Raw genomic sequence first — 25,431 nt, 5'->3', positions numbered from 1 at the left:
CCTTTTGGGCTGAACATTATGACTAGTATTGGGAAAACATAGCTAGCTTTTCCATCATCTAGCTACAGATTCAGTTGTAAAATTCTAGATTTCCTGTCCAAGGCAGAAAGGCTTATGGCACATAAGCGCCCAGTAACTGGAGCACATGTCCTGCCAATCATACCCTTTGTGGGACATAATCTGGTAAGCACTGTTATAGGAGAAGTGTTAATATACATCCATATAGTATGTCACTCTTTTGTCTCAAACACCTGGGATGTATTAAAGGGGTTGCCCCTTTCATATGCTATACCTTCCATAGATCAGCACTTCATTAAATCCCTTGCTTTGTCATATCCTACTGTAACCTGAGCTGCTCTTCTGGTCACATGATCTCTGGCGGAGAATCTCCTGCTTCCTGTGATGTCACCTCAGATTCTCCCTCACTTCCTGGCTGAAATTGACGGAGTGGGGGGTGCAGGAAGGCCGGGCTTACCACATTGGTGGCTCTTACTCCACAGTGGGCGGGGCTGCATTCAGCAGAACTCACTGCTTTTGTAATTGCTGTACACCACACACACCTGTTTAAAGGCAATGGCATACACAACACACAACTGCTTAAAGGCAATGCTGTAAACCACAGACACCTGCTTAAAGCCAATATCATATACCACAGACACCTGCTTAAAGGCAATGCTGTAGATCAAAGGCAACTGCTTAAAGGCAATGCCGTACACCAAAAGCAACTGCTTAAAGGCAATGCTGTATACCATAGACACCTGCTTAAAGGCAATGCTGTACATCACAGACACTGCCTAACCCCTTAATATCGCCGATAAGCATTAAAACGGTAGTTGTTAAGGGGCCTTATTCCCTCATTACCGTTTTAAAATGGCGATCAGGAATAAGAAAATAGCAATGCCATGTGATGATCCCAGAGTATGAAGGCCTGTGAGATCCAGCTATAAGCTGGATCTCACAGACTTAGTCGGTGACTCACTGACAGGTCTCATGCACTGCAGTACAGGAGTACTGTAGTGTATGAGACCAGCAATCAAAATAAAAACTATACATTTCCCAAAGTGGGAATAAGTGATAAAGTTAAAAAACTGAAAGAAAATATGTAAAAAGAAAATAAAAACACAAAAAAGTGTACACAAATGATTAAAATCAGTTTTGCCACTCAAAACGCAGAATTTGTGATCAATCAAGAATAAACAAAAAAAGTACACATAATTGGTATCGCCACATCCAGAACGACCTGCTCTATAAAACTGGAATGTTATGTATTCTGTTTGGCTCAAACGTTAAAAAAAATAATAAAAAACACGCCAAAAATGTCGCTTTTTCATTTTACTGACTCACAAAAAAGTGAATAAAAAGCGATCAAAAAGTCTTATGTATAAAAAAAATAAAGCCATAATATGGCTCATTTGGCAAAAAAAATAAAAAAGTTACAGCTCTCAGAATATGACGATGCAAAAACAAATTCATTTTTGTAAAATATTGTTTTTAATCTGCAAAAGTAACAAAACCTAAAAAAAGCTATATCAATCTGGTATCGCTGTAATTATACCGACCTGACGGACAAATCAGACTTATCACTTTTACTGCACAGTGAATGGCGCAAAAGATAAAAAATAAAAACGATAACTGAATTACTGGTTTTTGTTCATTCTGTGTCTGAAAAATTTGAATAAAAAGCGATCAAAAAATATTATGTGCCCCAAAATAGTACCAAAAAAATCTGCAGCTCGTCCCGCAAAAAATAAGCCCTCATACATCTTTGTTTACCAAAAAATATTGTAATACCTGCAGTGAGATCTGTGTATACAGAGAATGGAATTGCTGGGATTACACAGACATTCACAGCAGCAGACATTGGTGAATCTTATGCTGAACTGTCTTGTACTATAACTCCCAGTGGGCATTGCTCCTCTCTGCATCATAGGGGAGGAGGAGCAGCAGAGGAAGGGACTGATTGGCTGCATAGGTAGGAGAAGAAGGGTGGAGCAAAGAGCAGTGAGAGAGAAGCCTAGAATCCACCATGTTAGACATGTGAGAGTCTGATCCTAGAGAGCAGGGGGAAGAGGCACAGAGTGAGTGCTAAACGTCCAGCACCTCAGTGTGTGAAGGGAGAAGATGATCCTGCAGCTAAACCACATCTACAGGCCAGTCAGCTTATCAGGAGATGTCCGTCGCCACCTGACCTAGCCAAGGGACCGATTGTGCAATCCATCCCCAGTGTCCAAGGAATCCGGACCCTGCAGCCCTAAGCTGGATCCCTTTGTGACCCCAAACCGGCTACATCGAGAAGTGAGTAGCTATTATGGGACTTGTGGTTCCACTGTTGAGTTAATAAGAGAACTGTTGTTGAGAAATTATGAGACTTGTGGTTCCACACACTTGAAGCTATAAAAGGACTATCTGTGAAGGATATTTTGCTTCTTCGGCATGTGCACCAACAAAATCTCCAAGAGCTCCATCACCCGCTGCAACCGGGCCCCAACAGTGAACTTTGTTGCTTTCTTAGGCTGCAGCCATTTATAGTTTAGTAGTGTTAGCTAGGAGTGTGTTTGTTGCTACTTAAAGGGAAAATGTCATCCCTATCTTTCAGGTTAACTGCAAAGCCTTAACTAATTCTTTGCATGTGTAAATTGTGAATATTGTTTGTTTCATTATTACTTGCCATTTCGCCTACCATATTTACCATTTACCTTCCTCTACAATAAACCTGTTTAAGTTTTCAACCTCATCTCTTTGTGAGTGTATACGGAGTGTGTACAGGGGTTTCCCGAGTCAACCCCTGGCAGAAGAGGAAGACCCTCCTGCATCCCACTACCAGCAAGATTCGGGTGGAGGCACTGCTCTATATTGAGGTGAGAACTACCAAACACCCTGCCTATGGAGGCGGCTTAAAGGGGTATTACAATAAAAAAAGTTACAGCTCTCTTTTGGCGACGACAAAAAAAATACTTTTTATATAAAAGCATTTTCACTGTGTGATAGCAGCAAAACCTAAAACAACCCCATATAAATCTGGTATCATTGTAATCACACTGACCAGAAGAATACATTTGCCTTATCACTTGTACTGCATGGAAAGCGGCAAAAAAATAAAAATAAGAACTATTCTGGTACTGCTTTCTATATCTTTCTTCTATTCTACCTCCCAAAAATTGGAATAAGGCTTGGCTCACATTTATGCTACGCTCTCTACGGAGCATTTATGTTGGGGTTTCTGTGTAGATTTTCCAAAACCGCGTTTCAGACAAAACCCCGGACGGAACCACTCACTTATGAGGCAAATGGAGTCATTTTGGACTGGTCTTTGTTCTAGCGGTGTCCCATCTTTTTAGGCATCTTTTTAGCATACAAGTGTCGTTGACCACAGATTTGTGCATGCCTAAAAAGATGAATACCACTGGAGCAGATGCCAAACGGACTTCAAAGTGTCTCCATCTGCCTCATTATGGTGGGTGATTCCATCAGGGGTTTCATCTGAATCACATTTTTGTGGAATTTACACGGAAACCCCGCCATAAATGCTTAGCGTAGAACACAAGAAGGTGATCCAGCCTTATTCTGGAAGCGATCAAAAAATATTATGTTCCCCAAAATGTTAAAAATAAAACCCTCTAATTTATCCAACACAAAATCAGCCCCCACTCAGGTCCGTCATCTGCCACTGGAACAATAGGGGATCCCACATTACTTGTAGAACAAAGACTCTGGAATAGCGACATGGCTCCCACTGCCTCAAATAAAATCCAGTGAATTCTGCGCTCCCAAATCCAAATGCCCCTTCTTCTGAGCCCCACTGTGCCTAAACCATAGTGATCAACTACATGTTTGGCATAATTGTAGTGGGGAGAGAGCACTTAACAATTTATGGGGTGTGTGTCGCTAGAAGCACAAGCTGGGTACAATGCATGGTGGCGCTGCAATATATGGGGTCACAATGTATGGCCACTAAACTGGCATATTTGCAATTCTCCAGAATAAAGCCTGGCGTGGATGTTACAAAATAGTCACTGCAGCCATAGATGAATTCATTGAGAGGTGCAATTTCTACAATGGGGTCACTTTGGGGTTTTTCAGTTGTTCTGGCACCTTCAGGGCTCTGCAAATGTCGCCCACAAACTATTCTACCAAAATCTGTGCTCCAATAGCACTCCTTCCCTCCCAGCCCTAAAGTGTGGTCTAACAGTAATATCTGATTACATATGGGGCAACACCGCAATCAGGAGAAATTGCGCAATTAATTATGGCATCCAATTTCACCTATTAACCCTTGTGTATTTGAAAAATTTTAAGCAAATTTTACCACTGAAATGTCATATTTCCACATCTCAATGTTATAAAATTCTGTGAGGCACCTATGGGTTCAAAATACTCACTACACCCCTAGATGAATTCCATAGGCAGTGAAGTTTGCAATATGGTGTCCCCTGGGGGGGTTTCCACTGTTCTCAGCTAATTGTGCCCACAATCTATTCAATAGAATCTGTGTTCTAAAAGCCAAGTAGAGCTTCTTCCCATCCGATCACTGCCATGTGCTCAAACAGTAGTTTACAACCACATATGAAGTACGGCAACATTTGGGAGAAATTGCGTAACATTTGTGGAGTCATATTTCTCCCATTACCTCTTGTGTAAATTATAAATTTGGTGCTAAAACAGTGTTTTAGTGGAAAACTTTTTATTTTTTGTTCTCACATCTAAATTTTATAAAGTTTTGTGAATCACATGTAGGTTAAACATGCTCTGTACACCCATAGATTAAATGTTCATTTTTTCCTTCCATGTTGCTTCAGTTCCTGTGAAGCACATGAAGGGTTAATAAACTTTTTGAATGTGGTTGTGAGCACCTTGAGGTGTGCAGTTTTTAGAATGGTGTCACTTTTGGCTATTTTCTGTCATATAGACCCCTCAAAGTCACTTCAAATGTGATGTGGTCCCTTAAAAAAATTGGTTTTGTAAATGACCCTTATAACTTCCTAGCAAAAATATATTTGTTTCAAAAATTGTGTTGATGTAAAGTAGACATGTGGGAAATGTTATTTATTAACTATTTCGTGTGACATAACTCTCTGATTTAGGGGCATATGAATTCAAAGCTTGAAAATTGCTAAATTTTTTGCAAAATTTCATTTTTTTTCACAAATAAGCGCAAGTCATAGCAAAGAAATTTTACCATGATCATGAAGTCCAATTTCACAAAAAAATATCTCAGAATCAGTGGGATCCGCTGAAGCGTTTCATAGTTATTACCTCATAAAGTGACAGTGGTCAGAATTGTAAAATTTGGCGTGGCCATCAAAGTCAAAATTGGCTCAATCAAAGGGGTTAAAGGCAATGCCGTACGCCACAGACACCTGCTTAAAGGCAATGCTGTCCACCAAAGATCTGAACCTATTGTGCACTACATAAAGTAGTTTTTCTTTATTTGGTCTTTATTATATTCTCAAATTCATGGTGAACTTCAGGATAAACAATGTCAGTGTCTTTACTGACCTTCACCTAAGAAGGTTGTATGCATCTGTAATCACAAATTCCGATATTATGTCTGCCTATTGCAAACCAGGGAAACCCCAGTGACCACAACTGACAATCAAGTATTTACTCAGCCATGTCACAAACACCTGGTGTAATAGCATCCAAGATACTGAGCATTTGGCATGCCATAGATCATGAACTGTAGCTGTAGTACAGTTTATAGACCACACACACTGTTATTACTGATAGAGATGTATAGCAATTGATAAATCACCTAGTTAAAAAACAACAGACAGTTTAAATCATGTACAGTATGTGCACAAACCTTCAAGGAGCAGAGTAAATAGATCTCATCGAGAACAGAAATAACTCGAAATTTAGTGCAAAAATAGTAATTAGGGATAATATTCGGGGATGATTTACTGTCCAATTATGTGGTTTAGGAATGTTGTATAAAGCATTATTTTTAAACTAGAAGGTGCTGTCCTTACTCTTTTTACACGTATCTTTGCTTTTCTTGATTAATTGGAGATGATTCATACATTATAAATGAGCACCACAAAGAATGAGAGAATGGATATTTGTTTTCGGTTCATCTATAGCACAGATCTTACTTGTGGCATTTACTGTGTGGCTTTCAATTTTAGAAAAAATCCCTGATGAAGCCGCATAGTGATACCTATAGAGTGATCTTACCCATAAACTCTCCCTAGGTCCTTTTTGGTCCAGTTACAAACTGGTTCCGCTCTTTTTCTTATGGATTTGTTATCTTTATATTTACACTTTATGTCTAATAACTTATTCTTTGTAAGTATTTTCTAAGTATTTTCTTTGCAGATCATTACTAAATCATTCACATTTTGAGGCTATCGCTTGGCAACTCGGAGCTTCAACTCCCTCCATAAGATTTCTATGGGATTAAGGTCTGGAGACTGGCTAGGCCACTCCATGACTTTAATGTGCTTCTTTTTGAGCCACTCTTTTGTTGCCTTGGCTGTATGTTTTGGGTCATTGTCTTGCTGGAAGACCCAGCCATGACCCATTTTTAATGTCCTGGCGGAGGGAAGGAGGTCGTCACTCAGGATTTTACAGTGCATGGCTCCATCCATTCTCCCGTTGATGCGGTGAAGTAGTCATGTGCCCCTAGCAGAGAAACACCCCCAAAACATAATGTTTCCACCACCATGCTTGACAGTGGGGACAGTGTTCTTTGGGTCATAGGCAGCATTTCTCTTCCTCCAATCACGGCGAGTTGAGTTATTGCCAAAGAGCTCAATTTTTGTCTCATCTGACCACAGCACTTTCTCCCAATAACTCATAGAATCGTCCAGGTGTTCATTGGCAAACTACAGATGGGCCTGAACATGTGCCTTCTTGAGCAGGGGGACCTTGCGGGCACTGCAGGATTTTAAACCTTTAAGGCGTAATGTCTTACCAATGTTTTTCTTGGTGACTGTGATCCCAGCTGCCTTGAGATCATTAACAAGTTCCCCCTGTGTAGTTTTAGGCTGATCTCTCTGTGGCATGCAGAAGTAGTGCTGTTGCTTCAAAAGGATCCAGAAACTATTAGAAGTAACACAAGCACAGGAGAAAGGAAGTGTTGTGCTCCAGAAGCATGTCGACTCGAGAAGTGAGGAGGTCCGTGTTACTGACGTATGAGACACTTGGAGAACTGAGTCAAGTGCCAAGGACTGTTGACTGGAAACAGGTATCTCTGCCTGCGGACCAGGTAAGCCCACTTGAGTAGTATTCACCACCGAGAGACATTATGGACAATGTTACCTGGTAGAAAGACTTGTTTTGGCCTAGTGAGAGAGAGAGCTGGTTGAAGAGGTACGAAAAGCTACAGCGGAAGAGATGCTGATTGTTTTAATTCTATTAATTGTTTATTTCTTACAGGAGTCCTACAAGAAAAAGGTCATAAGAATAGGTTGTTATCAATGTTTATGAACGTCATACCAATTTGACAATGCCAATTTGTATATAAAGTTATTCAACTTTCACCACTATCTCAGAATTGGTCAGATTGACCAATTAAGATGAATGTTGAGGACGACATTCAAAAAGGAGGGAAGAGTGTGACAAGAAGAAATAGTGCTGTTGCTTCAAAAGCATCCAGCAACTATTAGAAGTAACACAAGCACAGGAGACAGGAAGTATTGTGCTCCAGAAACATCCAGCAACTAGTGGGGTTAACACAGTCACAGGAGACAGAGTGTTTTAGCAGAGCCCCAGGGGGAATGTGGGGAACTTGTTATAGAAGTCTGGCTGAAGCCGAAGAGAAAGGTGGTGTGTTATCTGTATCTGACAGAAGGCAACTAAACAGTATTCAGATCAGGAGAGAAACTAAACACAGGTCAGATAAACTCCCTGAACTAACAGTGCAGAGTATTATCGGGCAAGAAGATAAGAACTGGAAGGAATTGTGTCACAGGGATCATCCCAGTCATCAAACACTCCCCCACTCCATCTACATGCAGGATAAAGAATGCTGTGTATTATTGTGTCCTTGTGAAGGAAAAGCCTGTGGTTGTGTATGCATAGAAGTGTGCTGCTAAGAGATCTAATCTATGCTGAATTATGCTACTGAAGAGACTGTAATACTGTGCCTTGTCAAAAAACTACTGTATTGTTACTGGAGCAGGTTGCTCAAGAAACTCAGACTGTACTGTAATGAAGATTGTTGCTGTAATATCCCTGAATTGCACTGGCTGTGCTTCAGATTAAATTCCACTGTTACTGTTAAAGTGTTGAAAAAGACTCTTGTCAGATGTGTATGTTCAGAAATTAAATATATCGTGTGCCTGAGAGAAGCTGCAGCCTATGGTCGCCCTGAGTAAGGGTTCCCCCAGGATTCCAAAGAATTCATGAAACCCTTCTCACCCTATCTGAACTTAGCGGCGTGCGTGTAACATCTCACCTTCCTCATGATCAAGGATACCCCACGAGGTGAGATTTTGCATGGTGCCCTAGATCGATGTCGATTGATAGTCATTTTGTATTTCTTTCATTTTCTTACTATTGCACCAACAGTTGTCCCCTTCTCACCCAGTGTCTTACTCATGGTTTTGTAGCCCATTCCTGCTTTGTGCAGGTCTATGATCTTGTCCCTGACATCCTTAGAAAGCTCTTTGGTCTTGCCCATGTTGTAGAGGTTAGAGTCTGACTGATTAATTGAGTCTGTGGACAGGAGTCTTTTATACAGGTGACTATGTAAGACAGCTGTCTTTAATGCAGGTAACAAGTTGATTAGGAGCATCTAACTGACCTGTAGGAGCCAGAACTCATAATAATTTGTAGGGGATCAAATACTTATTTCTCACTGCAAAATGCAAATAAATTTATCTAATTTATACAATGTGATTTTCTTGATTTTTTTTTGATATTCTATCTCTCAATGTTAAAATTAACCTACCCTTAAAATTACAGACTGTTCATGTCTTTGTCAGTGGGCAAACTTACAAAAACAGCAAGGGATCAAATAATTATTTCCTTCACAGTATATATTTTTTAAATAAATAAATAAATTATACAAGCTTGGAAATTACCCTATTATATTTTGTCAAACAATTACTTAACTCACCCCTAACATGATGGCTGGTGTTTCATCTCTTTCGTTAGTCCTTGATGTTAGGTGGTATGGACGATGTTGCTACTCGTAACTGCTTTTCCAGGATTACATCAGTCTGGAGCTCAGGTGACTCTTTGCGATGAAAAGTTTTGTAAAGCTCAGCAAGCAGCAGTAAGTCATACCAAATACAGATGTATATTACACTGCATATCTAGTTACAATGGGAAGTTCTTCACTGCTCACATTACATTTTTAGAACTCAGTGGGAACTCTACAGTATACATCACACAGGAAACACCAAGACTGCTATATATACATCACACAGGGATAGGGCATACACATCACTGGAGACTCTGGGCTGAGGCATACACATCACTGGAGACATTGGGCTGGGGCATACACATCACTGGAGACACTAGGTTTGGACCTAAACATCACTGGCGATGCTGGGCTGGAGTGGGGCATACACATCACTGGAGATGCTGGACTGGGTCATACACATAACAGGAGACGTTGGGCTTTGGCATACAGATCACTAGAGATGATGGGCATCACTGGAAACATGTGGGACACGTGGGACAGGTGCACATTGCACTCTATCTCTGCCCACAAAGTATGTTTGGACTGACGTAATCTTCCATTGCACATGCTGCAGCATCCTGTAGTGAACACTGCAAGGGCGTGCTCGCAGAGTAATAAGAAATTAAAGGCAATCTGTTGCCACATTTCACTTAAGCTATTAATATGGGCAAACAGGTTATAGACTGCTGAGGAGAGTGATACCTGTATGCCTGATATCAGATGTCTTGCTGTTAAGAAATTATCTTTTATCATCTTTTATCACTTTATATAAATGACCTCTTCCAGGCTATGGGGCGGACGCTTCCTGGACTATAACTCTGCCTCCAGAGCTTGTTATACATGTAGGGGGAGCCACCAATGTGATGTGTAATGGCTGCTCTTTTGCTCTCCTGATCTCACTGCAGAGCTGTGTGTAATTATACCTGTGATTATACCTGACACATCTGCAGGTTGTTTGCAAGAAGACAAATATCATGTCTCCTTTTCTGTGTTAGCTCCTTGTCTCACACTGGTAACTCCTCTTTCATGTATAACAAGCTCTGGAGACAGAGTTATCGTCCAGGTAGTGTCCTCCCTATAGCCTGGAAGAGGTCATTTACATAAAGTGATAAAAGATGATTTCTCAATAACAAAGCTTCTGATATAAGACATACAGGTGGGACTTTTTTCAGTATTCAATAATCTATATGCCCATATTAATAGTTGACAAAGGTCAAATGTGGTGACAGATTCCCTTTAAAGGGCCTGCAGTGGTCAAAACATGGCTCCCGGCCAGACTTCAGTCCTCAGGAATTTGCCCAGGGGTCGGAGAAAAGGTTATCGCGGGCCGGAGGTTCCCCACCCCTGGCATAAGTGCTGCATTCACAGCTAATAGTGGTACCAAAGGGCTCTTATCGCAGCAGTCTCAGTAAAGTACTGATGGTATGACACAGTTGCCACCACACAGTTTATGAAGGGCGCTAGTGTGCAAATGTACGACAGATGTTGCTAAGGGGGGGTAATTATTATTTTTTCTTTGCTTTGTTGTTCTGTTGCTAAGTTACCATGAATACTAAATATAAAACTCTGTTCTCTGTTTTTGGGTTAGAATTATGTGATTTTAATCTAAATCACCGCCTGCATTTATGTAGACATATTTACTTAAGAAATGTACAATAATATGAATGGTAATTCAGATCTACTTAAGGTGTTCATGACTAGAGATGAGCGTTGTTCTACTCGAACTGTTCGCCAATCTCAAATTCGAGCTGTTTTGGGCGGTGTTCGAGCCGTTCGGCGAACACGAACAATTTGAGAAAAATTCGGCTGTTCGAGGTTATGTTCGATAACTGTTCGTGCACCAAAATCATAACTGGATTTTTTCTCAGTAATGATGAAAATTAATGTTAATACGCAGTTTGAGTGTACAGCGGGGTGGGGGGAGGGGCAGGGGATGGATCTCTGCAGGAACAATGAAGATCTCCATTTTTTTTTCTCTTTCCCGCATTTGCAGTGGGGAGGTGCAATCTGTCAGCCTATCAGCAGCGCACACACGGAGCGAAGTGCTTTTTTTCACACAAGCAAGGGCATGTGTCATTGGCAGTGTATGTCACATGTCCTTGCCCTATAAGACCAAGCCATTTTCCCCGTCGCCACCATTTTCTCACTGCTGCAGCTGCGTGTTAGACGGCACCGCTGTTGCTGTGTGCGCTATACCTTGTTAATTTCAAGCCAATTTTCGCACAAATATACAGATAGCTTGGGAGTAGGGAATAGTTGTGATTGCAGTCCTTTTAAGGACTAGGTTACAGCATTTCCTACGACTTTTATCAGGGAGGTCTGTGCTCTTAAATAGATAGGTTGTGGGAGTAAAGACTAATTGTAATTGGAGTCCTTTTCAGGACTAGGTTACATGAGTTCCTATCAGTTTTTGCCAGGCAGGTCTGTGCCAGTGCTGTGCAAGTTTTTTTCACAGCATTTGGCTGAATCTAGCAAAGCTAATCCTTTTTGGCCTATTGCAGAGTGTGTTAGTCAGTGGAGTAGCCTATCTGTGTTGCAAGATATAACACCTGTGTATAGAATACCAATTTTTTTACTGCACCTAGTGAAGTAAAATCTTTTGGGCATAGCATCATTCTATTAGTCCATCTATACTGACCTCCATCAGGTTGCAAACTGAATATAATTTTTTTCTGCATCTAGCTCTGAAAAAATATTTGGGCTTCTAGCAGTGTGTGGGACTTGTTCTATTAGTCCTTCTATACTGACCTCCAGCAGGTTGCAAACTGAATATAATTTTTTTCTGCATCTAGCTCTGAAAAAATATTTGGGCTTCTAGCAGTGTGTGGGACTTAGTCTATTAGTCCATCTATACTGACCTCCATCAGGTTGCAAATTAAAAATAATTTTTTTCTTCATTTAGCTCTGAAAAAATATTTGGGCTTCTAGCAGTGTGTGGGACTTGTTCTATTAGTCCTTCTATACTGACCTCCAGCAGGTTGCAAATTGAATATAATTTTTTTCTGCATCTAGCTCTGAAAAAATAGTTGGGCTTCTAGCGGTGTGTGGGACTTGGTCTATTAGTTCATCTATACTGACCTCCATCAGGTTGCAAATTAAAAATAATTTTTTTCTGCATCTAGCTCTGAAAAAATATTTGGGCTTCTAGCAGTGTGTGGGACTTGGTCTATTTGTCCATCTATACTGACCTCCATCAGGTTGCAAATTAAAAATAATTTTTTTCTGCATCTAGCTCTGAAAAAATATTTGGGCTTCTAGCAGTGTGTGGGACTTGGTCTATTAGTCCATCTATACTGACCTCCATCAGGTTGCAAATTAAAAATAATTTTTTTCTGCATCTAGCTCTGAAAAAATATTTGGGCTTCTAGCAGTGTGTGGGACTTGGTCTATTAGTCCATCTATACTGACCTCCATCAGGTTGCAAATTAAAAATATTTTTTTTCTTCATTTAGCTCTGAAAAAATATTTGGGCTTCTAGCAGTGTGTGGGACTTGTTCTATTAGTCCTTCTATACTGACCTCCAGCAGGTTGCAAATTGAATATAATTTTTTTCTGCATCTAGCTCTGAAAAAATAGTTGGGCTTCTAGCGGTGTGTGGGACTTGGTCTATTAGTCCATCTATACTGACCTCCATCAGGTTGCAAATTAAAAATATTTTTTTTCTGCATCTAGCTCTGAAAAAATATTTGGGCTTCTAGCAGTGTGTGGGACTTGGTCTATTAGTCCATCTATACTGACCTCCATCAGGTTGCAAATTAAAAATAATTTTTTTCTGCATCTAGCTCTGAAAAAATATTTGGGCTTCTAGCGGTGTGTGGGACTTGGTCTATTAGTCCATCTATACTGACCTCCATCAGGTTGCAAATTAAAAATAATTTTTTTCTGCATCTAGCTCTGAAAAAATATTTGGGCTTCTAGCAGTGTGTGGGACTTGGTCTATTAGTCCATCTATACTGACCTCCATCAGGTTGCAAATTAAAAATAATTTTTTTCTGCATCTAGCTCTGAAAAAATATTTGGGCTTCTAGCGGTGTGTGGGACTTGGTCTATTAGTCCATCTATACTGACCTCCATCAGGTTGCAAATTAAAAATAATTTTTTTCTGCATCTAGCTCTGAAAAAATATTTGGGCTTCTAGCAGTGTGTGGGACTTGGTCTATTAGTCCATCTATACTGACCTCCATCAGGTTGCAAATTAAAAATAATTTTTATCTGCATCTACAGTACCTCTGAAAAAATATTTGGACTTCTAGCAGTGTGTGGGACTATTTGTATTAGTCCATCTATACTGACCTCCATCAGGTTGCAAATTCAAAATAATTTTTTTCTGCATCTAACCCAGCCAATAGTTGTGGCCTAATACCACAGTTTGGCCACTCAGCTCTGCTCGGTTACCATCCATTGTTTTTTTGTGCAAACAACTCCAGAGTTGTGAATTAGTTAACCACCAAAATGAGTGGAAAAAGGCCTGCTGCTGGTGGAAAGGGGAATAGGCGTGTTGGGAAGGGGAAAAAAGGTTGTGTCCGTGGGGTAGGTGTTAAAGCAACAGTAACATCTGCAGAAGAAAGACCATCTTCCAGCCAAACTAAAATGTCTACTTCTTTTAGCGGACAATGTGATAAGATCCCTTTCTTACGGCCACGCCAATCGCTACAAATTCCAGATGAGGCACAAAAACAGCAGGTGCTTCAACGGATATCAAGTGCTCCTTTAAGTGGGCTCTCCTCCACATCAACTTCAACATCACAAATACTCCAGTCCTCAAAGGTGTCACCCAAATCGCACTTGCTTCCTCACAGCTCCCAAATCTCCAGCTGCCCGTCTGAGTATGAGGTAGAACAGATGGTTGAGTCTGCAGAGCTGTTTACTCATACTATAGCCTGGGAATCAGAGGTCGACTCCAGCGCTTCTGTGAATCCAGACGAGGAAATGATCTGCACTGATGCCCAGAATCTTTATGAGTCGGATCCAGGACCAGACGCAGAAGGTTCTGACCATAATGTAGACCCTCATTCCCAAACTGTAACTCCTGTTGGTGAGACAATGAGGAAGACGATGATAAGACTCAAATACCTGATTGGAGCGACAACTTTAGTTTTTTGTCAGGGCAGGAACAGGTTGGCTCTGAGGACGACGGGTGTGATAACGCACAGAGTGATGATGATGAGGTCGGAGATCCCACTTACTGTCAACCCACAGTCAGCCAAGAGATGAGGTCAGCAGAGGAGGTGGAGGAAGATGCTAGTGACGACGAGGTCAGGTTGCGCCTTCCTGGACAGAGACGTAGTACTGGAAGCACGTCAACAACTGCATCCTCAAACACAACTCTGCCTCTCACCACAAGTCGTGGTGGCTCTTCAGGTCGCATGGGTGCTAAGCCTTGCATAGCCTGGGCATTTTTTCAGATCGATAAAGATGACCCAACTCGTGTTATCTGTAACATTTGTCAGCAAAAGCTAAGTAGAGGCCAAAAAATACATAGTTTGAGTACTTCATGCATGAACCGGCACATGGACATGAAGCATAAGTTGCAGTGGGAAGCTCAGTGTGCTACAATGCGGCCTAGCCGGCCGGGCCAACCACCGTCTGCCATATCTTGTGCATCCGCGGCCTCTTCATCCTCTGTGACTGGGGGGACAGCAGTCACACCTGTTTTGTGGCGCAGACCTGCCACCTCTTTACCCGCAACAGCCAGCGTGATTGCCAGGTCATCATTTTCTTTGGAGGTGGTAACACCAGCTGGTGTTGAGCGCTGTCCGACATCGATAGCACCACCTTTGGATCAAGGCAACCTAACATGTCCGCCTGCATCTTCCTCACAGACCGGCAGTTTGCCGGGGACACCCTTATCAACCCCGTCTAAGCACAATAGCCAGCCCTCGGTCCCTCAGATGTGGACAAGTAAAAGACCATTTCCTCCTAGCCATGAGAAAGCTAAGAGGTTGAATTTCACCATCTGCAAGCTCTTGGCTACAGAAATGCTGCCTTTCCGCCTGGTGGACACAGAGGATTTTCGAGACCTTATGTCCGTCGCAGTGCCCCAGTACCAGATGCCCAGTCGGCACTACTTCTCAAAGAAAGGTGTGCCTGCGCTCCACCAGCATGTCGCACACAACATCACCGCTTCTTTGAGAAACTCTGTGTGTGACAGGGTGCATTTCACCACAGACACTTGGACGAGTAGGCATGGACAGGGGCGTTACATGTCGCTGACTGGGCACTGGGTAACTATGGTGACAGCAGGACAAGGTCCAAGTCTTGCCGACCCCACGAGTTGTGCGTCAATCCTCTTTATGTCAAAGTTCCTCCACTGCTTCTGCCTCCTCAACCTCCTCTCGGTCTTCCACCTGCACCCAAAGCCTGTCTGGTCATGCCACAAGCTTTCTAACTGCGCAGAAGGGATCCTGCACACCTCCTTACTATGCTGGCAGTAGGGCTCAACGTCATCAGGTGGTTTTTACATTGAAATGTCTGGGAAATGTGAGTCACACAGCTGAGGAGTTGTGGTCAGCTCTGGAGAACCAATTTCATGAATGGTTGTCTCCACTGGACCTGAAACCAGGGAAGGCCGTGTGCGACAATGCTGCAAACCTGGGTGCGGCCCTTCGCCGGGGCAATGTCACACACGTGCCTTGTATGGCTCACGTGTTGAACCTGGTTGTCCAGCAATTTTTAGCCCACTATCCCAGACTAGATGGCCTTCTGCAGAGGGCACGGTCGCTGTGTGCTCACTTCCGCCGTTCGCATCCCGCAGCTCAGCGACTTACATCTCTACAGAAGTCGTTGGGCCTGCCACTTCACAGGCTAAAATGCGATGTGCCTACCCGGTGGAATTCAACTCTGCACATGTTGCAGCGACTGTGGCAGCACCGACAAGCCCTGGTGCAATACGTTCTGACGTATAGCCTGGGCCAACGAGATTCAGAGGTGGGGCAAATCTCGCTGGAGGAGTGGTCTCAGATCAGGGACCTATGCACCCTTCTGCACAGTTTTGAAATGGCGACGAAGATGTTTAGTGCTGACGATGCCATTATCAGCATGACTATTCCGGTGATTTACATGCTGGAGCACATGTTAAACAGAATTCGGAGTCAGGTGGTGGCACAAGAGGAGGTGGAGGAAGTAGAGGAGGAGGAGTTGTATGCCGAAGGGCTAAAATCTGCAAGGTCCAGACGGTCGGCAGCACCAAGGCGGCAGGCATGTGAGGGTGGGGGAGATGGTTTTACCAGGGCGCATGGTAGCAGCCAAACTAGTGAGGAAGGTGCAGGAGCCCAGGAAGAAGTGGAGGACGAACTGATGGAAGACTCATCAGATGAGGGAGACCTTGATCACATTTCTGTTGTGCGAGGTTGGGGGGAGAGGACAGAGGAAGGAAGCATGATTGTTACCTCGCCACCAACACAACAGGGACTTGGTGCTCCTGGATGCGCAACACACATGAGTGCCTTCTTGCTGCACTACCTGCAACATGACCCTCGAATTGTGAGAATTAGAAATAATCCTGACTACTGGGTTGCCACACTGTTAGATCCCCGGTACAAAAGTAAATTTGCAGAAATTATTCCTGCCATAGAAAGGGATGCACGCATGCAGGAGTATCAGCAGAGACTGTTGCAGAATCTTACATGTGCTTTTCCACAAAATACCAGTGGTGCACGTAGTGAATCTCACAGTTCCAACTTGCCAACCGTGGGACCGTCAAGTGTTCAGCACTCAAACCGTAACAGAACCACAGTATCTGCTGGTAACATCAATTTTGCGGAATCATTTCACCACTTTTTTAGCCCATCCTTTGCAAGGCCACAGGAGACAAGAAGTCTGACACATAGTCAACGCCTAGAGACGATGGTACAGGAGTATCTCCAAGTAAACATTGAAGCCACGACTGTGTCACTGGACCCTTGCTCTTTTTGGGCTTCCAATCTGGATAAATGGCCGGAGCTAGCCACTTACGCCTTGGAGATCTTGTCATGCCCCGCAGCCAGCGTTCTGTCTGAACGTGTGTTCAGCGCTGCTGGTGGTGTGCTGACAGATAAGCGCACGCGGCTCTCCACTGATAATGTAGACAGACTCACGTTCATAAAGATGAACAAATCATGGATCCGAAACGACTTTTCTACCCCTGTGTCATCCTGGGGAGAGTAAAAGCTTGATGATTGGTTAAAATCACCCTACCAACCGTTTTAAGCTTTCAAATTACTAATCATGTTTATCTGTATCTTGACTGGAAAATAATTTAGGCTTTGTAGCAGTGTGCAGCATTGATCCTATTAGGCCATCTATACTAAAGCTTCACCAGATTTAAAATTAAAAATAATTTTTAGCTGCATCTAGCCCGGAAAATAATTTTGGGGCTCCGAGATGCGCAAGGCACATAAGTGCCTTCTTGCTGCACTACCTGCAGCATGACCCTCATATTGTCAGAATTCGAAGTAATCATGACTACTGGGTTGCCACACTCTTAGATCCCCCAAACTTTTCGATCAACCTTTTCATTTTAATAAAGACCAAAAAAATGGTCATTTTTGAAATTATAAGCATTAGCAGGTTGTTAGAAACTGAAATCAAACAGTTTTCAACTCAAAACTTTATTCTAGGTGATGTTACATTTTCACATAGGACCCCTTGTTCGAAAGGAGCTTCTGAACTCTCTCGTCCATTGAATTTGTCAGGTTTTGGATGGTTTCTGCTTCAATTGTTTTGCATGAGGACAGAATACCCTCCCAGAGCTGTTGCTTAGATGTGAACTGCCTCCCGCCATCATAGACACTCCTTTTAATGATGCTCCAAAGGTTCTGAATGGGGTAGAGGTCAGGGGAGCATGGGGGTCACACCATAAGTTTGTCCCCTTTTATGCCCATATCAGCCAGAGATGCAGATGTTTTATGTGCAGCATGAGATGGTGCATTATCATGCAGAAAAATGATCTTGCTGTGAAATACACGGTTCTTCTTCTTGAACCATGGCAGGAAGTGCTGTTTGAGAAAATCCACATACATTATGGAGTTCATCTTTAGCGCCTTCAGGGATCCTAAAGGGGCCGACAATCTCTCTCCCCATGATTCCAGCCCAAAACATTACTCCACCTCCTCCTTGTTGGCGCTGTAGCCGTGTTTGCGTGGGGTGTCCATCAACCAGCCATCCTCCACTCCATCCATCTGGACCATCGAGCGCTGCACGGCACTCATCCGTGAACAAAACAGTTTTGAAATCAGTCTTCATGTAATGTTTGGCCCACTGGAGCCGTTTCTGCTTGTGTGAAGTGGATAGAGGAGGTCGACAGGATGGCGTATGCACAGCTGCAAACCTCTGAAGGACCCTGCATCTTGTTGTTCGGGGGACGTTGGAGGCACAAGCAGCTTCAAAAACTTGTCTGCTGCTATGACAAGGCTTTTTTGCCGCTGCTCTTTCAACCTGACGTAATTGCCTGTAGGAAAGAGTCCTCAATTTGCCCTTATCAGCACGCACACGTGTGTACTGTGAATCAGCTACATACTTCTTGATTGCCAAGACACTTCATCCTGATCATCGCACAATGTTGATTGTAGTCATGCCTTGACCTAAACACTCCACAATTTGTTGCTTCTCAGCAGCCGACACATCCTTTTTCTTTCCCATTTTGGCAGAAAATGTAGGCTGCTTAATAATGTGAGAGAGCCTTCTTAAGTAGTCTTGCCTTTCATTGGACACACCTGCCAAACTAATTAGCACAGGTGTCTGCAATTGCTTACAGTGATATAAAGAGCCCTGACACACATCACCATCAATGAGTTTAACTGACAAACAAACAAATTCTTCCCTTATCACTCCTAAACACTTTTTGTATAATAATTTGGAACGCAGTGTACATGTGCTTTTCCACAAAACACCAGTGGTTCACGTAGTGAATCTTACAGTTCTAACTTGCCAACCGTGGTCTGTATGGAGTTGTTCAATAAAGGGCCCAAAATTAAGATAACATAGATGGGAGAGGTCTCTATGAATAGGAATTCCTAAGTATTTGATACCCTGTGAGGGCAAGGCAAAGGGAAAGTTGTACTGGATGGAATCCTATATGGATTTGGGGAGGGAGACATCGAGGGCCTCAGACTTCGCTGCATTGATTTTAAAATTTTACCATGTAACAAAGTGATCTATTTCAGCCATAACAGCATGGATGGATATATGTGATTGAGTGATATATACTAGGACATCATCAGCAAATAGAGAGCACTTGTACTCGGTGCCTCCCACCTCAATCCACCTAATATTGGGGTTATGGCGAATTGATGAGAGCAGGTGCTCCGTCACTAGGATGTATAAGAGAGGGGACAGAGGACATCACTGCCTTGTCCCATTGGTGATTGTGAAAGGTGATGAAAATGTTCTGACGCACCCCCTGGGCCTTGGTACACCCGGAGCCGGACCCTTTTTGGTGGATGCTGGTGGTTGTAGTCTTCGTGGCGGCGACCCAGTTCCGTGGCTCAGGGCGGTCAAACCAGTGGCGGAACTATTTATGTGGTTTTCATGTTTAAATGTCCGACTACGCCACCCGTGGATTGCGGTCAGAGTGAACCGCCGCTACAGGGCAGACCACTGAGGCTGGTGTTGTGGGTGCAGCAGAGCGTAGCATAACTCCCCACGGGAGGAGTATAGCCTCAGGGCAGTGTATGCGGAGGATGGGGGTGATGGTGCAGGGCAGCAGCAGTAACGACACGGAGTCAGTGATGCAGTTCAGGGCCTTTACTCACAGTTCTTATTATCCAGACCACGTCTGCAGGTAACGGCTGCCCACGTCGTACTGTGCTCACCAGGTGAGGGGCTCAGACAACTCCCAGATAACTTTGGAGCACTTCACAGGACCCCCTTTGTGTGTCCTTTGTCTGGCCTTTCTTACCAACACTTCTGTCCGGCTGCCTCGGGCCTCCTCTTGGTAAACTTGGCGCCAGTTTCCCTGACCCTATGTGGTGCCTTCCTAGCGGGTGTAGCGAGGGGCTGCGCCACATAAAATGTCAGAGCCTCCGGTTTCTAGCTGAGGGTCGTTTCCTGCCTCCACTAGTTCGGGGACCGGTCTCCCCCTTTGGCCTGACCCCTCCACGCAGGTGGATTCGGGCGTGCGGTGGCGACTCGCCTGTCCGCACCCCTGGGATCCCTTCATTCCTCGTTCCTGGAGCCTTCTCCGCTCCTCTTCCTTCCTTCTCCCTCTTCCAGGCCTGGGCCTCTGTTACTAGGCCCGCCTCCGGAGCAGAGCTCATGCAGAGCCCCTGCTCCCTGCCACTTCTGCTCAGACTTCTCTGCACTGAACTAAGATGGTGCCCACCTTTTATACTCCCTTCTCAATGCACCCAGGAACTACTTCCTCCCTGCTCCTGCACTACAGGGTTCCCCTTCCTCAGTGTTCCCTCCCCCCACTCCAGCCAGGGACAGGGACTGTCGTGCCCATCTCAGGGGCATATTGGTCGCCCTGCCCCACGGCAATGTGGTGTAATGCATGCAGGTGTCGGGTCCTGATCCACACTCCATCCTTACCTGAGAGTGAGATATCACACCTCTGGGTGAGGTGCAATACGTCTGTAGCAACCGAGCCCTCAGGGTGCTACAGTTCCATTTATCTTCAGCCTAGGTGACGTATTGCGATACAGGGCCGTGATTTTGGCTATAAAAGGGTCCCCTAGACCCCTACCCCAAGCTTTTTAAGAGAATCATATATGGCGTGCCAGGAGACTCTATGGAATGCTTTCTCAGCATCCAACGAGAGTATCTAATTACAAATTTTTAACTGCATCTAGCCCAGGAAATACTTTGTGCCTAGTAGCAGTGTCTGCTAGTGAGCGGATTATCCCGGCTGTTAAGCAAGCTGCACCACCTGTAGTTTAGACACTTAATTTTTTCAAAGGAAATGCTTCGGGACCATGGGATACTTAGTGAAGAGCATCAGGAGGCACCCCAAGGCATAGGGGCTGGGACTGGCAGTAGGATGCCTTGCGGTGGACAGCCGAGCTCGATCCTTATAAAAGCTTTTTAACTGCAGCAGCTTTAGTGGACGCTACTGGAGCTGGAATTACCGCGGCTGCTGGCATGAGACTTGCCCTCCAATAGATCCTTGTAAATGGATTTAAAGTGTATTCATTCAAATTAGAGAGACAATTTAAATTAAAAAGCTTAGAGCTGCCTCCACCACAGGGGGGCTCGCTCGACCCACCAGCGGACAGGCACCAGTATTGGGAGAGGGGGGCTGGCCGTCAGGGTTCACCGCGGCTCTGGCACAAACCCGGCGACACGGAGGTGGCACGGGCAGGAGCGGACTGGCCGTGTCGGCTTCTCACTTTTTGGATTTTAGAAGGGCATGACATGCCTATATCTGTGTCTCCCCCTCCTTTTACTCCTCCACCTCTTTTATTTTCGCATGACTATATGTACTTGTCACTTTTCCATGTGTTAGTTATGTCTTCTGAGCAGTTTGTCAGCTTTTGGACACCTTTGAAGGTGTTTTCTATGTGTTTCTATGTGTTTTTGTTTGCCTGCCATTGGTTTTAACGGTGTTCGAAGGTGTTCGACGAACAGTTCGACGAACAGTTCGGCGAACACACGGGTGTTCGACGAACCGAACCGAACTCGAACACTACGGGGGTGGCTCAACACTATTCATGACAAGTATGAACAATCCAAGGCTAGAAAACATAACTATAGTCATATTGCTATAGAGGCAGAGGAGCTGCGGCCATCAGGCCTATATGTCACACATTGATATGGCTTCTCATGTACAATAACGGGCCTTGCTTAGAGATTACTTCTGCTAAGTACTCTTAAGATCTGAAATCTTTACTGAATCTTGACATTTATACTGTAATACAAATATATCCTTATTTATGGCTGTCTTTCGGAATATAAAGGAATGGCAGCAAAATGATATTTGGCATCAATTATCTCTGCCTGTTTGGATGCATAAAAGAAGTCAACTATTTTGGCAGATAATGAAAGGAAATTGTAGATGAGATTTAGTGTTCAGTAAACAGCAGACTGCTTTCACAGATCACTGCTCCACTTGTAGTTTCTGTAGAGTTCATTGGCCTTACGGATTTTAAAAAATGCTATTTTCTATTCAGTTGTCAGTGCCGTCAGGATTCACTGAGCACAGCTGTATGAGTCCCAATCTTAACAATGCAAGGAGAGGTTAGAGAGAAAACAGACAGCCAGATTCAGGAATAAAGGATTGCATCACAAGACTGCTAAATGTTGGCTGTGACCATGGAGGAGAAGACACGATAACTGATGTCCTACATTAAAGGGAATGAAAAATTGAAAAAATGTAAAGTATTAATGTTTTTTTAAAAATATTAACTTGTTTGAAATGGCATAAAATATGAAAAATAGTTTTAAAAGGTTTGATATTTTCCACTTTTAAACACTAGGGGGAGCAGATGATGAAATTTTCCATGAAAACCTAGTGTACTGCCAGCCTGCATTATGACTGCAGTAAACAGCAAGTTATTCTCATCCAAAGGGAAAAACATGTTTTTCTGGGAGGAATAACCTTCTAATATTTACCTTAATTGTACATTAAGGTTTTATGTCAATGAAGCTTAAATTGGGTTTTCACATGAACAAAAGTTCATTTTAATCAAAATATCTTGGAATAATAATAATTTCCATAATTGGTTGCGTTTAAAAATAATGTTCCTGTGCTGAGATAATCTTATAAATGTGCCCCTGCTGTGTACTGAAGGTGTCTGACTGTGCAGGAACATGATCTGATCATACCACAGCTCCTGGGCAGAGGGGGAGAAAAAGAGTATACAGACATTACAGCATGAGATCGTAGCTCTCAAAATATACAATTAAACCCCTTTAATTGTATATTATCACAAATTATAATTTATCTTCAAGGTTTGTGATTGGTGTTTGTGAATTGAAGAGGTTTTAAAGCTGTAGGCCATATCTATTGTGACAAAGCCACTGGCAAAATACTGTAAGGGAGTTATGTTTCACTGAGGCTATTAGCTTCAGTGATTTGAAATCTGGAAGTTTGCTCCAGTACACTAAGTGCTGAGAGGGGTTAATCGGCCATTTTTAACGGGCTAGGTTTTATGTGAACAGCTGTAGAGCGGGTGGGAGGCTGTTCACCATATCCCCACCCCGGGGTGTGGTATGGAATATATATAGCCAGCCTGTTGAATCATGTGTTCTTCAGTGTGTCTGGAGAGGCTATCTCCAGAGAGAGGAGCTTGTGTTTGTGCTCACCTGGACCGTTTGTTTTTGCTAATCCTGAGTGGCCAGATGCCCCGCAGACGTAAGGACTGTGCAGTACATTTTCTTTTGCTTTGCCATTATGCTAGAAGGGCCTTGTTTATTTTGATGAATTTTACATTGGTTTATGCCACATTTTAACAAACCAATAAGAAATTTAAAGAGATAGTGTTCCTGTGTCTACCTCTGTGTGCAGCCGAGTGAGCCGATCTACCACATTATATACCGACCAACTGACAACAATGCATGGCTAAGAAGTCTATCAGAGCTTTCTTTGATTTCTGATGAGCCATGTGACAGAGGGAGAATGTAAGTAAAAAGTTAAAACATTTATGTAGCATCTACATTGCATTGAAAACACCATTATATTTACAATTTGGTAAATGATTAAAGGCAAAAACAAAAAAAAGAAAATAAGGTAACAATTAGAAGTAAACCAATATTCACGAGGTTTCAATATACTGTAAACTAGCACTATCCATGGTACTGAATCTCATACATTTTAACATTATGGGCTCGACTCTTCAGTTGCAATTTCTTGAATCATTTTATTTTTTTTTTGTCTTGATCTATTCACTGACAATTTTTGTGCCAAATTCTTCAAATGGTGTACTTGGTTCATGAATTTGGTGCAAGAACAAAAATGCTCTTTATTTTCATCTTTTTGTCAGTTTTTGTGACTTTTCAGCACCAAAATTGAATATCTTTTATAAAGTCTCACGTTTTTCTAAAAATGCAACAAACTGAAAAGTCCTCCAGAAACCTTAGAGATGTGACAAAAAATGTGACAATTGGTTAAAAGTCGTATTTTATCAATCTGTCTAAAACATTTGGATAAACAAAGTTGTAGAGGAAGAATAAAATAAATACTTTTAAAAAAGAAAGGCAACTCAAAAAGTGGCATAAAAGGTCACTAAAAAAGAGCAATTTACTCCAAAGGGTAACTCGTTAAAGGGTTGATTGTGACTTGTAGGATCGCTACTTCCAATAGGTGGCACTATAGAGTACAAGTCCTCTTTTTCTCCGAAGAGGCAATTTGCATATTAAATTTCCCAGAGGAGCATTGCATGGCGAATAAGCCTCCTTACCTTGACGTGCCAGAGCTGGTGTGTCACTCTCCATAAGGAGAAACGCTACCCCTTAGACCTCAATTTACTCCAGAAACTGGCGACACAGCAATGATCACTCGGGGCCTTCATGACTTTTATGACTTTATGAGGGTTCATGCTTATGCAGAGGCTCATCAATAGCCTTACATAAAAAAGTCAAGTCACATTAATAAAAGTGCATTGAAGGATAATTGCTGTTCAATATTTAATTCCCTAAACAAGTACATTATGCATTTTGATGGTACCAAGTATTTTGGCTCTGGGAGTAGCAGTAAAAGTTACCCATTATATTAGTATCATTTGGCTGCATTGGTTTTGTCTTCTAACTATCATAAATTTTGGACAAGTAATTTTATTAATGGCCATCACATTAGCTACTATGCAACGGATTGTTAACACGTTGATGATGTTGTTACTTTGACTTTACACTGCTATACCTTCATGTATTCTTCAGCCGATTACTAAAATGTTATTGCTTCTATTGCTCAGTTCCAGTGGACCCTAGCCTAGCAAGTTATAGTTAATATTAAAGCTGTAATATTTTTTCTATACAAATGCAAATAACTATTGCTTAAGACATTGTAATTATTTTGTCTGCAGAGTAGAGCATGAATTGAACTTTGATAAATTACTTAAAATATCATAAGTATCACAGTAAGTAACCTAAGTCATTGACATCTGTAGTGATAGGGGTATTTCCATCTCCAATATCCTATCCCAATATGTAGTAGGTGTAATTATAATAATATTGGCAAATACCTTCAATTAGAAATGTAGTATAGTTCTTCTGATTTATGTCTCTTGCCCCATGTACAGGACATTGCAGTAGCTTAGGTATCCATGGCTACGACCACTCAAATAGCGACAGTTAGTTGTTAGTGGTCTTAACCATAGATACCTAAGCTATTGCAATTCCCTGCACATTGGGTAAGCGACATAGTAAATCAGAAGAACTATACTATATTT

General features: G+C 42.7%; 1 protein-coding gene across 3 annotated transcripts in view; it reads right to left on the bottom strand.

Moving 5' to 3' along the window:
* The window catches only part of KCNMB2 (potassium calcium-activated channel subfamily M regulatory beta subunit 2), a 1,341,694-nt gene that overhangs the window by 38,161 nt on the left and 1,278,102 nt on the right, over window positions 1–25,431 (bottom strand). The gene's annotated exons all lie outside the window — the stretch shown is intronic.

The sequence above is a fragment of the Phyllobates terribilis genome, unplaced genomic scaffold (assembly GCF_046119375.1).
Source record: "Phyllobates terribilis strain yellow unplaced genomic scaffold, ASM4611937v1 Scaffold_3__8_contigs__length_932513732, whole genome shotgun sequence".
In the NCBI taxonomy this organism is placed as follows: domain Eukaryota; kingdom Metazoa; phylum Chordata; class Amphibia; order Anura; family Dendrobatidae; genus Phyllobates; species Phyllobates terribilis.
This window is presented reverse-complemented; position numbering and strand designations above follow the sequence as displayed.